At 38.2% G+C, this 16,824-nt stretch overlaps 1 long non-coding RNA gene across 8 annotated transcripts in view; it reads left to right on the top strand.

The window, feature by feature from the left end:
- LOC113892773 overlaps positions 1-16,824 on the top strand; it is a 173,539-nt gene that overhangs the window by 23,778 nt on the left and 132,937 nt on the right. For 6 of the 8 annotated variants that reach the window (XR_003511132.1, XR_003511128.1, XR_003511125.1 and 3 more), the window contains exons 3-7: positions 8,551-8,701; positions 9,273-9,381; positions 9,962-10,072; positions 10,607-10,798; positions 11,838-11,966. This is a non-coding gene — a long non-coding RNA (uncharacterized LOC113892773). Of the gene's footprint in view, positions 1-8,550; positions 8,702-9,272; positions 9,382-9,875; positions 10,073-10,606; positions 10,799-11,837; positions 11,967-16,824 lie in introns of all 8 variants that reach the window. The other 2 variants (XR_003511127.1, XR_003511131.1) reach the window with 2 other exon arrangements.

Here is a 16,824-nt window from a genome sequence, read left to right as displayed (position 1 = left end):
CAATCTGCCTGCAATGCAGAAGACCCGGTTCTATCCCTGGGTCAGGAAGATCCCCTGGATTAATCATTCCATGCTAGCTGGAATATCCCTCATTCTTGTTTATGAGAGTACTGCCCATTATAAAACTACTTCATAGTTTTCTCCCCCGCCCCTACAATAAGTGCTGTGAAGTGCTTATAGCAGTATTCCAAAGATGCTTGTGTTAATTACTTAAAAGAGATAAAATAGTCCTTCTCATGGTGGGGAAATGAATATCTACTTTTATTCATCTAGTTTTAATTGGTTCATGGATGATTGTTGATAGCTTTGTGCCAAATGTGTCCTGTAACATATTTTTCTGTGACTATTTGCATTTATAATTATACAACTATAAGAGCCTATGCCTGCATTTGCACACGCATGCACGTAAGCAGATTTATTAATTTCAAGGAGACAGTTCAGATGGTCAAGCTCAGAGCAGGGATCATGATGACATGTATCTGCCCTTTGTGACAATGGTGTCCTAATAGTACAGATTTCGAGCCTCAGAATATTCTACCATCCTACAATAATTGCTCCATGCTTTTAGCCATATTGAAAAAGAGCATCTTTAGTCCTTTACGAAAGTGAAAGGGAAAGTCGCTCAGTCATGTCTGACTCTTTGCGACCCCATGGAGTACACAGTCCATGGAATTCTCCAGAATACTGGAGTGGGTAGCCTTTCCCTTCGCCAGGGGATGGATCTTCCCAACCCAGGCATCAAACCCAGGTCTCCCACATTGCAGGCAGATTCTTTACCAGCTGAGCCACAAGGGAAGCCCTTTATACCTTACTCTTCAGAGACAGTTATTTTTAAAATTTCCAAATTCACTTGCACCTCTATTCTCTATGGGATCTTCCCATCTCTTCCAACTGTGCCAAACTATGCCAAAAACAGGAGAAAACAAGAAGAGACTATACATGTCATTCATGTTGGCTGAGAGATAAGCTGAGAAAGCAAGAATTGTATGATGGAGGATTAAACTGTACCATCATTTGAAAAACAAATTCTTTTCTTTCAAGCTATATATAACTTATCCTTTGTAAACTGAGTGAGACTATTAATAGTAATAATTATAGTAACAACTTTCCTTACATTCCTCTATGCCAGTAACTTCAAAGTCCTCCTCAAACTTGAACTCATTTCATCTTTTTGACAGTCTCATCCATTAGTCAGGACAGAGCTTATTATTTTCTCTTTGCTTCCCACCTCTGCAGTTACTTCCTGCTGCTCTTTCCAAACCTGATGCACCAGATTCAGAGAAGTAGAACTCCTGCCTTGAACACCTAGAAGTCATTATGCTTGGGCAGCATGCTTGGGGATATGTTAGAACATTTCTGCTGTGGTTAGCATCGCCTTAGAGCACAAAATCAGTAAAGAGCTCAGGTCAGGTAACTTAGTATTACTGAAGTTATGCTACTTTTTTGAAATAGAGACAGATGACAGTATAAAAATGGATAGCATGACTTAATTCTTCAAATTTATTCTCAGTTATATCACAGAGTGATTTCAATTCCTACCATTTCTCCAGTAAATTAGTCACTGATAATCATAATTATGACCCTTAGGTGCAATACAATAATGAAATGCCTCCTGAATTATTAAAATAGTATTAATTTATGTCTACCCTGTATGTCATTTTGAGGATTTTACTGCATTATCATTTTTTGAAAACTGGTCACCTGTACATATGATATATACATAAGATTAAATTTTAGTAATGGTAATATTTTTTAGAAGAAAGCCGTATTCCTAGTGTTGAATAAACATGATTATATTTTATGTGGATTTGTCCCCTAGATTTCTGTTCGGTGTCCATGACGTATTTGCTCATTAGGTCTAAGTTGTTATTTGAGAAGAGATAATGCCAAGCATTTGTATGAGGCTTTATTATGAATCAATGCTTTCATTGCCACATACACTGCCCAATTTATCATATAAGCTTCAAGAGGTATTATTACCAGCATTTTATAAAGTAAGCCTCAGGGAGTATGTGTGGTTTGCTCAAAGCCACATGGCTAATAAGTGGTAGAGAGGAAACCCAATCCCATTTGTTCAAGTCAAGAATTTTTTCCATCAAACCACAGCCATCTCAGAAACTGGTCTCCCAGAATTGTGGCAGGAGTTTTAGCCAACATTGGCCTCTCTACTTGTAAACCCATCTGGCAGAGTTCTTTTCCTAGAGCTTGTCAGAGGCGTTAATATCAACCAACAAATCCGAGATTCAGAAAACTTGTTGTAATCCCGATTATCAGTGAAAAGGGATAATGTCCCCAGTATTAGATTGCATTCCATCCACCTGGAGAGGTGCATAGAATGCAGCGTTTCGCAGAGAGATGACTTTATTTATCCAACAATACAACCAAGACTGTGATAAAGCGGGACCCTTTGTAATAGCTTTTTACCATATATGAGAATAGTCAGCTTTGAAAGGAACTGGAGATGTGGGCATTCTCCATTTACCTTGGATACAAAACAGATTTTCTGCCTTTGATGAAAAGAACAGGCAGTGCCCATTCTAAGGACAGAGTGTGAAATAAGAGAGAGCTCTGAGCTCAAGGTTTTATCATCACCTCCTGGTTTTATTTTTTCCATTCTAGTCAGAAAGCTGCTTTGAAACAAGCTGCCCTGATATTAAAAAGTGACATAGAAAAGTCACTGCCTTGAACTTGCTCATATGAAAAGTGGTACAAGAAGGTGAGGGTCACCTCAGAAGGAGAAGTGCCTTCACCATTAACAATAATCTATAAGGAACAAGCAGTGTTTGGGAGGTAGGGCTGAATTCAGAGAAATAGAAATCTGAAACATTAGGGCGGACCTCTGCTTATTCATGAGATATGACTGGTGCTGAATGCAAATTTCCAACTAGAATAAAACTCATAACAAAGCTTTCTGCACTCATTGATTCTGGAACAGTAAAGAGCATGGTCTTGTATTTATTAAGCCATTTCTAATTATTTCTGACAAATCAAATACACTGAGGATATAAAGAAGAGAAGATTGGGGAGGGGGGTTTATGATGTCAGTCTTCAAAGAATTGAACAAGTGGCCCAGAAATGAGGCCCCATTTCCTTAAGACTGACACTGCCACCTAATAAACCAACAGAGAAAATATTTAAAGGAATTTTGTCAATATTCAAGGACTAGTGTAATTTTAAACAATCAGGCATATGGCAAGATCAAGCTTGATGTCATGGTCATTTTGTGAAAAGCTTGTCATTTTGTGAAAAGTTTTTGTGAAAACTTGTGAATGAAAGGGAAGGAGAAATATTTAACTGTGGAGTCGAGGTAAGGAGATGGATACAGGAAGCCTGAGATTCCAGTTCTATCTCATCTGACCTTACTGATAGGCAAATTATTCCACTGAGTCAAAATAGCAGAGATGAAACAACCAAAGTTTCCAAAGAAAATAATTTCTAGTTTCACCACAGAAAAAGTTAAGTGTTGTATTTGGAACATCTGAGATGTGTTGTCTCATTAAAATTTATGATCAGAATTAATTCACATTCATTCTAAGAACCAAATCACCTGGGTTTGATCTGTGTAAGCAATCATAAAAAAAAAAAGGGTAATGAGAAATGACAGCAGGTCCACAGAGTGGTCAGTGAGGACCACTCGGCAGATCTGAGTTTTCTCTTCTCCTCCATTTTTTTTATCTTTTGGGTGTTGGGAAATCAATGTCATTGGTTGATGTTTGCACATGATAAGAAATAAGTGACATCCTTTCTAAAATCACTCTGGTTAAAGGATTTAAGTTACCTTAGTGAAAAGTGAAAGTATTAGTTGTTTCAATCATGTCCAACATTTTGTGACCCCATGGACTGTAATCCATCAGGCTCCTCTGTCCATGGAATTCTCCAGGCAAGAATACTGGAGTGGGTAGCCATTCCCTTTCTCCAGGGGATCTTTCTGACTCTGGGATCAAACTGGGGTCTCTGGCATTACAGGAAGATTCTTTACCATCTGAACCACCAGGGAGGCCCTAAATAGCCTTAAATGAGACCTAAATATGTGGTGATAAGGAAAAATAACACTGCTACAAGAACATGAGAATTTTATTTGTGAAGGATAGTTTTGTGCCTGGCACATCACTCCATTGATTTAATGATGCTCGCAGATAGAAAGCCTGAGCATGGGATAACCTTCCCACAGCATTGCTGAGGCAGTCCATTTCTTTGCTCTGGATGGCTCAGCATTTCAAGTGAGAAACCAAACTGTGCTCTTTGGCTCCTCGTCACTCCCGTTCTCCACATGCTTTTGGTTGCAGAACACCAAGCAGAGCATCTCCTCTTCACACCCCTATCATTCGTGTAGATAACTCCCAGATGAGGCTGCTGACCTGTCTTGCCAGTAGAAGACGGTTGTTTCCAGAACTTTCCACTTTCCTCAGAAGAATTGAGTTGCTATCAGGAAATGTACGTTTCCTGTAACACTTCAGCCACCTTCTTCTACCTTCATGAATTCTAATCCTAGAATTGCCCCTGACTCAATGATCTTTTAGGCTGATGGCTTTCTGGGATGCACCATCGTTATCTGGAGAACTGGAGACTGATTATTGAGGAAACTTCCTTTCAGAATGAAAGGTTTGTGTGTTTGTAAGTCTGAGCCTTCTGAAGGTTGATGGTGGTCAGCTTCCGGACGTGCACATGTAGGATCAAAATGAACACCTTGTGTATTTCTCTTACCATTCCTATTTCTGTCTTTTTATGCCAGATGAGACTACACTCTGACCCCTTTATTCGAAATTTTAATTCTTGACTAGCTTTTTACATCAATGCTTTCTTCTCCTCAGGATTGTCAAAGAGTATCTATCCCATGTTTGAGGCACTGGGAAATGAGGCAAGTGCCCCCTACTCCACCCCCCTGCTCACTGCCAGCCCCTTGGGGACCGGCAAGTGGTTCCCAAGTCCCATGGTCCCTGGACCAAAAAAGGATATTCAGTGTATCCTGAGAATATTCAGTGCATCCTGGGACTATCCAGCTGAAAGCGTGAGCTTTACCTCAAATAGCTTCTCCGTAGTTCTCTTTGGGGGCCTCCAGGCTTCTTGCTCTCTCTCTGGTGGCCGTGTCCATTTTAGAACTGAAAGAAAAAAAGGTTCCAATCTGTTCCTTTTTCTCTGTATAACTCTTAGAGAAGAGCCCGATGCTAGTAGGCATTCTGCGAGTCATCTTCTTCTAGTGCTTACATTACTCTCTCTTCGATGGAAATGTCTATTTTAGGTTCCTAAGTAGCCATTTCTAAGTCTCCCTTTTGACCTGAAAGAGTTAGGACTTAAACATAAGTCTAAGTTTTTAGAATCTAAAGAAAAGAAGGGAGCAGAGAAGGAAAAGACAAGTGAGGAGGGCGGACACTTTTCCTGCTGCTGAACAGTGCAGTTTTAAAATTGCATCTTTGTTGTCTGTCAGTGTCTCTTCAGTAAAGCTGTGCAAAAATATGGATTGTGATATAAAAGACAAACAATTAAGCAAGTCATCCTTTTATGCTACTTAAAAGTTAACCATATAGAAAAGCCTACTGGCTCTTGAAGTGAGTTTCTGACAAAATTTTAAGCTCTGATGATTTTTTCATCTTCTGTAATTTGTCTGTGCTCTCACCAAATAGAGGAGAATGAAATTATTTGTGGAGTTATGTCACGGTGAATTTTAAAAACCAAATTGTCCGTGGGTTGAAAGAATTGCCTGTGACCACAACCAATTTTCCTAAAATCTATATTAATGCTTTTACACTGAAATGGTAAAACTTTTGATGGTCAGTGCTTAGTTGCAGCTCAAGTCTAATCTATACAAACTAAATGTAGTAATAACAAGACTATATATATATTTTTTGAGCGCTTGCTCATGCCATGCACTAGGTTAAGTGTTTTGTGGGGATTAGTTTATTTAATCCTCATAACCCTCAGTGTTAATACCATTTTTATTCCCATTTTATAGATGAGGAAATTAGGTTGTCGAGAGATATTAGTAAATAACTCATGCAACTTGTGAAAAGTAGTACTGTTAGGAATTGACCTCAGGAGGCCTGACTCCATTAGGCTACAATAGGTACCTGCTCTACTGAAAGTCCCTATTCAATCATTTTCCATTCTTGCAGTTCCTTCTACGATTTGATATATATTTTATGTTCAGTGAACATCTTCCAGAATTTAAGTTTTAAAGGAGTAAATAGTATCCCAAATGATGATCAGTGAGAATCAGTTTTGCTCTGAGGTGCATTGAACTTATTCTGACAGAAGGAGATGCTGGCTCTATATAGACGACAATGCCCCAGGAAGAAGGGGATAAATGAGCCTGGGGCTCATTCATACCACGTTTTGATATGAATCTCTACACATAATGACATTGGTTTGGTGGCTGTGGCCAGGCAAGTACAGGAAAATCAGTGTCACATGACTCTGAAGCCAGACTGCCCTGATTCAAATCCTTCCATTTTCAAATCCTACCATTTGCTGACCAGGTGATCTGGAGTGAGTGCCTTGCTGCCTCTGTGACTCTGTTTCCTTATCTGTAAAAGAGAGACAATAGCACCTCCCTTACAGAGTTGTTACAGGGATTAAATGAGTTCATGTCTATAAAGCATTTAGAACAGTGTCTGGCACACAGGAAGTACCACAGTGTGCTTGTTATTTCATCATCATCACCACCATTGTCATCATGACATCATCGTCACCACCGTCATCATGACATCATCGTCACGGTGACACTATCAACATCATGAGGTGCTCAGACATGGCGTGGCAAAAACACCAACAGTGGTTTTATATTTAGACATTCTTAGGGCTTTTGTATGGGAAAAGATACTAGATTCAATTTATCTTAGATAGAGTTGGCTACGTAAAGTGATTCTTAAATCACCTAGATTTATTTTGGTTTTAGAATGAGTGGTAGTTTATAAGTTAGCCAACAAATGTCTTTTCATGACTTGGTCTGGAGGTGGGATTTTGTGCCCTGCCAAGGGGACCTTAGCATCTAACTCGAAAGATTATTAAATGGAGAGACTAACCCCAAACCTAAAAATCTGAAGATAAGAGTAGCAAAAAGTGGGGGTAGATAATTCTACCTGCATTAGGGTAACTAGAGTTTGGGGTTTACATAGCATAAGCATAGCTAACTTATTTTGGGGCACTGTAAAGTGAAGCTCTGAGAGTGCAGTTCTGATTCATTCCCACACATTCTTCCTTTCTTCAAAGGGTTGGAATGGATGCTCCCTAACACACTCTGAGGCATCTGTGGGCGTGAGAGAGGCTTTATTCCTTCAAGGCAATTTGGTCCAACTCTGCCTGCTCACCGATGGGGGGATCCTGGCAAAATTCCAAATGTGATTAATGTTGTATCTATTATTTCACAGGGTGGAGTGTGTTTGGGTGGATGGAGGGGGAAGCCTATAATTTCATAGCTGTTAGAAGAACATTTCTGCTAAATCTCTTTTTATTCTAAAAATTAATTAAAGGATCTCCATGTTCAAGATGATTTGATGGTATAGTACTGTCCCCAGAATAGAATGCAATCCCAGTTGCTACTAAATCTTAATAGTGCAAGTTAGAAGAGTGTAAATACTTCCTACAAAATATCCGTTACCATTTTGACCCATTTTTTTGTGAGGTTGAACTAATCTTTTTAATTAGTTGAACTCTGAAGATTGTTCTCAATAAATATAAAGTCAGAGCTATAAGTTTTATCTAGATCAGTTAAGAAAAGGTACTGCATTTTAAAATCATGCCATCACTGTCTTGTTTAGGAAGAATATGACTTGGATTCAACCAAATGTTGAATTATCAACTATTTTAATATCCACATTCATTGTCGCCTGTGAAGTGTAAGCGTTCTTATTTTTTGTAGGGTCTTTGAATTGCATCCTAAATGACTACCATGTAAATAAATTAGAATAACAATCACGCCATGCCTTTTTTGTCGTCATGGGTCATTCTCATCAAATGCTTAGTAGTTTCATTGCAGTTGTGTAATTAGGTGCAGAACCTCCACCCGAGCCTCCATGGATCAGCTATGTGGACTCTAGCTGCCAAAGGCGCTTCTCCTTCTGAACCGAGCGCTTTGCTCAGCCAGTGTAGACATGGCCTGATAAACAATGGAACTTCTCCTTTGAGAACTGGAGTCTGGACTGATCTAATTCTTTAACTCAAAAATGTGCACAGGTTTGATGAGCAGTTAAAATGCCTATGTTTTAGTAAAACGGGAGCTTAAATTGACAGTAATGTGAAGAATACCATAATTTCTAATGAACTTGAAGGCAGTAGCACTCTCTGTTGTGCAAGCTAATCAAGGGACGATCAAATCAAAGTTTTAACATGAGCTTAACTATCTGTGGCAGGGAGGCTGTTCTTGCAGGTTTATATCTGTCAGATCTTAACACTAAACCTGTCACAGAGCAACATGGCTGTGTCACTTTTAACCAAGATGTCACATGTCACATATATTGTGAGAAACGACCTGCTTTGTGTTTTCCTCTCTAGGATTTTACAAGGAAAAGCGAAGGAAAAGGGAATTTTTTTAACACTGCATTTTTTATTTTGCAGATTTGCAGCCTCATGGAGCGAGTGACGGAGTGGGTTGCCAACTTGTAGTGACTCCACTCAGCAACGCAGAATGGCTGCGGGAAATGTGTATTCAGATAAGCCCAAAGAAGTCTGCCCAGGGTGAAACAAGTACCTTTGAAGTTTAAATCAGGTGTGTGAAGAATGCTGGAAACATGACTTCTTAGGTTTTAGATTTTTTTTTTTATATTTATGTTTCTCAAGGAAACTGATGACTCTTGCCTGTTCTCCTAGCTCTTTTAACGCTAAAGAACACACCCTAAAGTGTAACCCACCCTCTCTCCTAGGATTCAGTATGCTCTATTCCACTGCCTGGAAGGGTCTTCTATTTTATCAGAACTTTTGATTTTCAAGGCATGATTGTGATTTTCATATTTAAAAAAAGGTTTTGATTTTGGAGGTATTTTTAAATTGGGAATTGAAGTTTGATAGGCTTTACCATTTGTCTATTTTCTTAAAATAGTAAGTAGTAATTGTAACATATGTGTTAATTGCAACATACTTAAGAAAGTAACAATCAAGTTGCATTTTAAAACTATATGTTCATGTTATCCTTAAAAAGTTAAGTGGATCAGAAAAATCAAGCGAAGCTAATAAGTTTTTTAGAAAGTGTAAACCACATTTCCTTGCAGGATGAAGTTGTGCTTAATAGCCTTTTTAATTTATTCAGAAACTACACAACTTTTGTTGCTATATTTTGTTAGAAAGGAAGGAGAGGCTGTTTCTACAGGTGTCAGAGAAAAATCGATACTGAGCCATGGATTATTGAATCCCGTAGAACCATGGAGGCTTGGCAGTGAAATTCTTCCAAAGGTGAGTAAGGGCATTGATTTTCCTTTTCATACAGAAGAAATATGACACAAGGAATGGAGGCTAAATTTAGACTGGAAACAAGTCTGATTTGAAACTCTGCCTTTAGAAAATTGGTGACTTTTTTTTTTTTTTTCAAAAAAATTAAATGAGGCAATCCAATGAGAATTTGGACCATATATTTTTCTTAAATTCACTTCTTTTCTTTATTCCTTTGGGGAAAAATTATCTTATGACCAACATCTTATCTATAATTCAGATCCAGTGATTTCCTTGTGGAATACTTGTGTTGTACAATACAAAACAGTCTCTCTTATAAACTTACAACCAAGGAGGCAATATTCCTTCAGTTTCTAAGAGAAAGCATGTTACTTATGCAGTCAAACTTAAAAATATGTGCCCATTACTGATCTTCCTGATTTAAACTGTGCATTCTTCCTGCTAATCTATGCCAGAATTTTTAGACACATACTTGCTTGTTTGTGTACTTATTTTAGGGTTTCTTCTAGATTTCACAAAGTTGAAAAACTATACCTAATGCATTGGTGGTTTGACTGCATTGCTTAGCGTTCCGTCCATGCAGGCAGACGGTGTTCCTAGGTTTGGAAACATAAATCCCAGGGGAAGTGAGCTGAAGAACATTTTATGCATCACTCATCCTATTATGAGCCCTATGCTGCTCCATCTCTACAAGGTAAGCAATATATTGTGAGTTGGCTTCCGGCAGTCGAACATGATGTATGCTCATGGCTCTTGCTTCCAAGCGTATGTTTTTGGAACTCATAATGGGGAGTATAGAAATCCTTTTATAAGTAAAACAATAATTGGAGCAATTTAAGTTACTCACACATGCTCTAGCTTGCTCATCTGTCCCCAGGTAGCATTTGATTGTTCTACCCTGGGACCTACATTCTATAGTATTGTCTTCCTCATGTGAAGTGAGGTGGTAAATTGGTCATTTTCATAATGAATTTGAACAGAGTAGATGATCAAGGAAGATAATTCAGGCCTCCAAGTAGAAAACTGCCAAATTACCATGCTTTGCTATGTCTGGGGGTAGGTAAAATTTGGATTTTCATACTTTGTGGGATCAAAAATTGATTAAAAGGAAGTTAAAAATATGAAATGCTAGCAAGTTTGTGGTAATGCATAGGATTATCTTAATATTTCTTTCTTTTTGATATCCAGTGGGAAATTCTTAGCACTCTTTTTCATCTTGAACTTTCAGATTGGCTGAAGCAATAGTAACTGCAAAAAATTGTTTATGATTTGCATTCTAACTTTCCATCATTTGGTTAATACCCTGACTCTGATTACCCAAGAAAACAATGTTCTAAAAGAAAGACTATTAGAGGGTTGCTGCTGCATTATTAGTGAATAACGTGGAAAGTGCAACATTCTAGATGTCCCATCATAAGAGGTAAGGTTTTATCATGTCTCATTAAGTTGAGATAAAAGTTAATATTATTTATTATGATCCCAGCCTAAGGAAAATTTTGCATTTCAGTTTGACACAGAAAACCATAATATAAAGCTTTACATGCATTGTCTCAATGGTGACCAGTTTCAGGGATTTAAAGCTAGGCTGTTTAATGTATTTTATTTCTGCATAAATTATGTTCTTTTTATTGTTTTCCCATCCTTTCCAGCTCAGACAATTATAACTCAATGTATCATGCATATTTAAGCAAAAATAAATTATGTACACGGCAATTCTTTTGGGGGGAAAAGGCAAACTATTCTCTAACCTTTGATGAAGTTTAACTTTTGATGTGTGAGTTCTTAAATGCGATCAAACCAAAGACAGTGAAATGCTTGCTTTGAAGTATTCTAAAATTAATGTAGGAACTAAAGATTTCATGGTAAGTGGCAGCCTTGTGTTTACTGTTATAATAATATAAATTCTGCATGGGAAGAAAAAAAGTACAAAGTATGATGGAGAGGTGATGGAGGAGTCAGACATATGGAAAATTCCAGGTGCCCGTAGATACAGGGTGAAGATTCTCAAATATCTAGTCATCTCTATTTGGTACAGATTGGCCAAAAGATCTCATTGGCTCTTTTTTGTAGCCCAAAAAGCTTAGTGTTTTTAACATCACTATGCTTTAGGTTTATACAAAATTCTCCCACAATATGTACAATATATCTTATTGATGTCTGAGCAATGTAATAGCAGCCATTCTCTCTTTGGATTAAGTACATCCTATGACTTTTCCTAACATGTTGCAAAGAATTTCCACTAGATAATTTGTAGTTTGTAAAACATGAGTTTTTGAGGGGGAAAGTGGCAATTAATGGAAGCATAATTATCTTCAGTGTGAAAATAGTCTGGGAGGCCAGCTTTGGCGAGCAGCCTTTGACTCATTACCATTTTCTTTGCTTGCTTTGTTCTCATCCTTCGGGTTCTTTCTGGATCCATCTCTCTTTTGTTTCCCTTTGACTCCACTGTTGTATTCCAGTTGGCCGTTAAAGAACAGAAACAGAGCAGTAAGACTGCGTGGCTACATTTTCCCAGTGCCACCAACTGAGAGTTAAGCTGACTAACGTGTTGAAAGCCCAGCCCATTTCGTTCACAGCAGGCATGGCAGGTAAAAGCATTTCTGTATTAAAGTACATGCTTTGTTTCTTCAAGCTCTTGGTCTCATTTCTCTTGTTTGCCAGTTGGGGGGAGAAACAAAAGTAGGTTGGGGACCAAATGCCTGGGGTATTTAATCAAATGCCCAGCGACTCTTGATTATAGGATACAGAAATTTCACTTTTGAGGATTAACTCTGGTGGATTTTGTCAATCCAAATAGGTATCTCCTTCTACTCAGCATGTTATTGGGCTACTTCCTACCACTGACGAAATCAGATGTCATGGAAGAATCTCAAGTAGTTTTAATAACTCTTGGGTTAGCAGAAACTAAATGTGCAGGGAGAAAATTGCCATTAAATATAGGTTTTTGTGAGGGTTCTCAAGTTGTACATTTTACAACTTGTGTTATTGTTTGCTTCTATTAAAACAAGAAATTGAGAATTGATTTCTCTGTGTTCTGTTAATTTGACCCCTCTTTCCTAAGTGGTAGGTATAAACCTCTTTAAATATTTTATGAAGATCACTTAATCAAGCAAATATCCTAACACATATCACTGTGTTGATCCCTGACCCTTTGACCTGTCACTCTGCCACATTGGTTACCTTTTTCTGATATCCTTGCAGAGGAGAATTTAGGGAGCAGAAGGCATGAGGAAAGGTGTTAGTCTTCTCCCTGAGCAGCAGTGGGCAGTGGAATTGTCCCCTTGGAGGTGATTTCCTTGTGAGTGGTGAAATTGGGATGAATAATATCATTTTGCACTTGTACTGAATATATTATTAAGGAGGCTTAAGGGTACGATGTAAGAGTCATCTCAGAGGGATAAATGTAATATACATTTAAGGTGGGAAGACTAGTGCTCTGAGATACATCTGATTATTGAGATACAGCTGTAGCAGGCTTTATGAATAAATCAAAATATTCCTCACATGGTGCCCACATGTCATATATTAAACAAATTTTACCAAACCTCTTCTTTCACTGGAATTAGAGGCTGTACTTGTACCTTCTTACGGTGAGGTATAAATTTTGTTTTATGTTCTATGACCATCCTATGGCTATTTCTTATCAGACTCAATCAAAAGTTAACAGAGATTGCCATGGAAAAATAACTCTCCTTTAAAATGTTAGCAAAAATTCAATTGATAAATATATGTTTTCACATATATTTTTTCATTTATATATCTACAAACACATGCATACATATATATGAATGATTAGAGGCTTATGGATATCCACGCCATAACTATATCTGGAATTTTTTCAGGAGTGTGAAGTCCCTCCATTTTAGCCATTAGATGGATTCTTTAGCCAATTTGACCTTAAGCTGACAAAGATTTTCTATTTATAAATATCCCTTGGGGTCCTTGAAGAATCTCTGACACTCGTTTATTTTCTAAAGAAAGGTTTAGGATCAATAAGTTCAAAATATTTCAGACTTACCATGTACTTCTTTGCTTAACTAAATCAGCATTGTCATGAGGATAGCCAGAGTCTTTGGGACACTTGAGATGGCTGTACTTTAGTGGATGAAGTGACCTCCCAGTGGTCTAATAGCATGATATCTCACATTTGGGTAGTTAGTGCTTTCAGGTTTTCAAAACCCTTTCCCAGTATAGTCATGGTTGATAGCCATCCCTTCTATAGGCAAGGGACAGAAGGGTGGGGGATAAGAATGATTTTTTTTTTTTTTTGCATTTCTATCTGTGTGTTTCTTTTTCTAATTTGTTGAATGCAACATGCTGGAGTATTAAGTGTCTTTCTTTTGTTTTTGGATCAAATAATTGCATGAAGTATGAATACATAATTGTTGTGATGAGGAGAGAGGGAAAGAAACGGTTTCCTTTCAGCTACTGTGGTTCTTAGGGGCCATGGTGCTCTCTGTTAATGAGCTAAAAGGAAGGATGCACCATTTCTTTCTAACAGAGCATAAAGACAACAGATCCTTTAAGTCAATTCACGTTTAAATATGAAGGTCAGTGATCCATGACCAGCTTGCATATGTGCACACGCATATTCATATGTATATACTTGTCCAGATTTTTCAGCCAAGTTAAAAAAATGGTGGAAAGGAGAGAAGAGAGCCTCTAGAGCCTGGGGAGTGGGGTGCTGACCCAAACAGGTGCCAGAGCAAGTCTGTTTTTAACTTGAAGTTTTAGGTTAGACATTCAGTTACATTTTAAAATATTTTATTCTTTATGTATTGTGATTGCTTTATTATTTGAAAAACTTTTAATTTACTTTTCTTGGGCTTCACATTTACTGAGCTTCTCCTATGTGTCAAACACTATCTTACCCCTCCCCCAACACTGTCACATATTCTGGATAGTCCTATTAAAGCCTGAAAAGCAGAGAGCAGAGATAAATACAAGTTTGTGAGCCAGATGAATTGGCAATAGATAGGTGACTTGTTGGAGAAGGAAATGGCAACCCACTCCGGTGTTCTTGCCTGGAGAATCCCAGGGATGGGGGAGCCTGGTGGGCTGCCGTCTATGGGGTCATACAGAGTCGGACACGACTGAAGCGACTTAGCAGGTGACTTGTAAATCACTAATTACCCATACTGTGTACATTTTCTACCTAGGGATTTTAGATGAGCATTGTCAGAATTTAGTAAAAAGCCCCATCAAATCTGTAGGATTTTGTTGAACTTAAAGCAATTCGTTTAGAAGGTTACATTTTTATTGTCTATTTTTCAGAGCTACAGAAAGTTCTTTTTTTCCCATTTCTACTTTGATAGATGTTCCACACTTAAACTTTTATGTCTTTCCACTTTCACTCTTTCTCTCCTTGTTTCCTGTCTTTTCTGAAGCTAAACTGCTACATTCTTTTCCTTCTTAATCCAATTTTTGTATACTTGATGTATATTAAACCAGGAGATTAAGAGCGCAATAGGTGGAAGGCTCTGGCTTCTTTGCTGCTGAGTGCTAAGTTGCTTCAGTCATGTCCAACTCTCTGCGACCCCATGGACTGTAGCTCACCAGGCTCCTCTGTCCATAGGATTCTCCAGGCAAGAATACTGGGGTGGGTTGCCACATCCTCCTCCAGGGGATCTTCTGGACCCAGGGATTGAATCCACGTCTCTTGCATCTCTTGCATTTGCAGGTGGGTTCTTTGTGTCACCTGGGACTAGGTCTAGAATATTGATGTGTGTGTGTGTATCATGATGAAAACACTGCAGCTTAGATTTGGTGCACAAAGGTAGTTGTTAAACTGAAATTAGATTGACTGGTTTGAATTCTTGTTTTACCACTTACTAGGAGGAGCCTGGTAGGCTGCAGTCCATGGGGTTGCTTAGAGTCGGACATGACTGAGCAACTTCACTTTCACGTATTGGAGAAGGAAATGGCAACCCACTCCAGTGGTCTTGCCTTGAGAATCCCAGGAACGGGGGAGCCTGGTGGGCTGCCATCTATGGGGTCACATAGAGTCAGACATGACTGAAATGACTTAGCAGCAGCAGGAGCTGTAAAAACAGTTTCTAAATTTACTTCTTCAGCTATAAAATGAGGAAAGCAGTCATACCCACCCCCATTTGGTTGCTGTAAAGATTAAACAGAATAATAAGTATAAAACACAGTGCTTGGTAGATAGTAAGAGGTCAGTAAATACAAGCAATGATCAGAGTATTACTAATTTTTATTGCATGTTAGTGCAGATACATGCATACGCTGTATACACAGTTTTCTAAGCAGTGCCTTATTCAAAGAATAATGGCTAATCTTAGGCAAGTTGTGAAAAGTCAGTATCTCCCTTCAGCATTGCCAGCTTTTATTGTGTAGCTGCATTCTCTCCTGACTCCCTTTGAATGCCCGGTGTTTGCCTCTCTTCTTGCCTTTACTGGTAAAACCTCCTTTTAAGTAAGGACCTGAAAGTTATCCTCACAAAGGTCTAGATGACTGAGAACTTTTGAGCCGTTGTGTTTGTCAGGGTCCCTGAATTCTTATCAAAGATCAGATGCAGAGCTGATGAGATTCCAGGCACCTGGAAGCAGCTGGAGAAGTTTGTTTGACAGTGTGATCTCTCCTTTGCCTCTTGGAAGTCTCCTCAGAGTGGGAACAGTTAACTGGGCCAAGGAGTAAGGTTCCTTCTGCTGCCCGAGGTGCCGGCATGGGTTCTCCTGGAGGTTGTCTGACATCTTCAAAGGCTGCCTCTCTCTAAGCCCTGGGGCCATTTAGGAATGTCTGTCTGCTTTCTGTTTTGTTTTTTTTTTTCCCCCATTTGTGTGTACGGGTTTTGTATTTAGTGATGCCTTAGACCACAAGCATTAATCCTTTGAACATTTTTTCCTAATACTCTTCTTTATTTTTAGATATACATCCACTCACATATTCATTCTTGGTTATTCGCTGTATTTCTTTCACTAAAGCCTGTATTCATGATTTAAAGTTTTTCACACATCACACTATTATTCTGAGATAGCTCTTGAAATATTCTTTTTTTTAAATAGCACCCTATTTTTTTTATTCAAACACGTTATATTGTAGGATACAAAGTTGGAATATGAAGTCGTGAAGGAAAATAATTATGCATCTATACAAATGGCCATCGTCAGATTAAAATGTAGTGCTTACTTAATTCCTTACATAAAAGTATATGGCTCAAAAATTTAAACAAAAAAGACTTAAAAACGTTGAAAAATATGCAAGAATATGTTGATAATGTTTTTTTATTTTATTTTTTTCTGGAAATTCTTTTTTTATTATTTTATCTTATTTTTAGCTTTACAATATTGTATTGGTTTTAATGTACCTCTACTTTACCTGTATTTTCTGTGCATAAGTTTGAGGATTTGAAGGACTGGGTTCATGTTTCAGATATGCCTACACAAGGAACTTATGGCTGGAAAATCGTTTCTCAGCTTCAACTGG

Source organism: Bos indicus x Bos taurus, chromosome 5 (assembly GCF_003369695.1).
Source record: "Bos indicus x Bos taurus breed Angus x Brahman F1 hybrid chromosome 5, Bos_hybrid_MaternalHap_v2.0, whole genome shotgun sequence".
In the NCBI taxonomy this organism is placed as follows: domain Eukaryota; kingdom Metazoa; phylum Chordata; class Mammalia; order Artiodactyla; family Bovidae; genus Bos; species Bos indicus x Bos taurus.
This window is presented reverse-complemented; position numbering and strand designations above follow the sequence as displayed.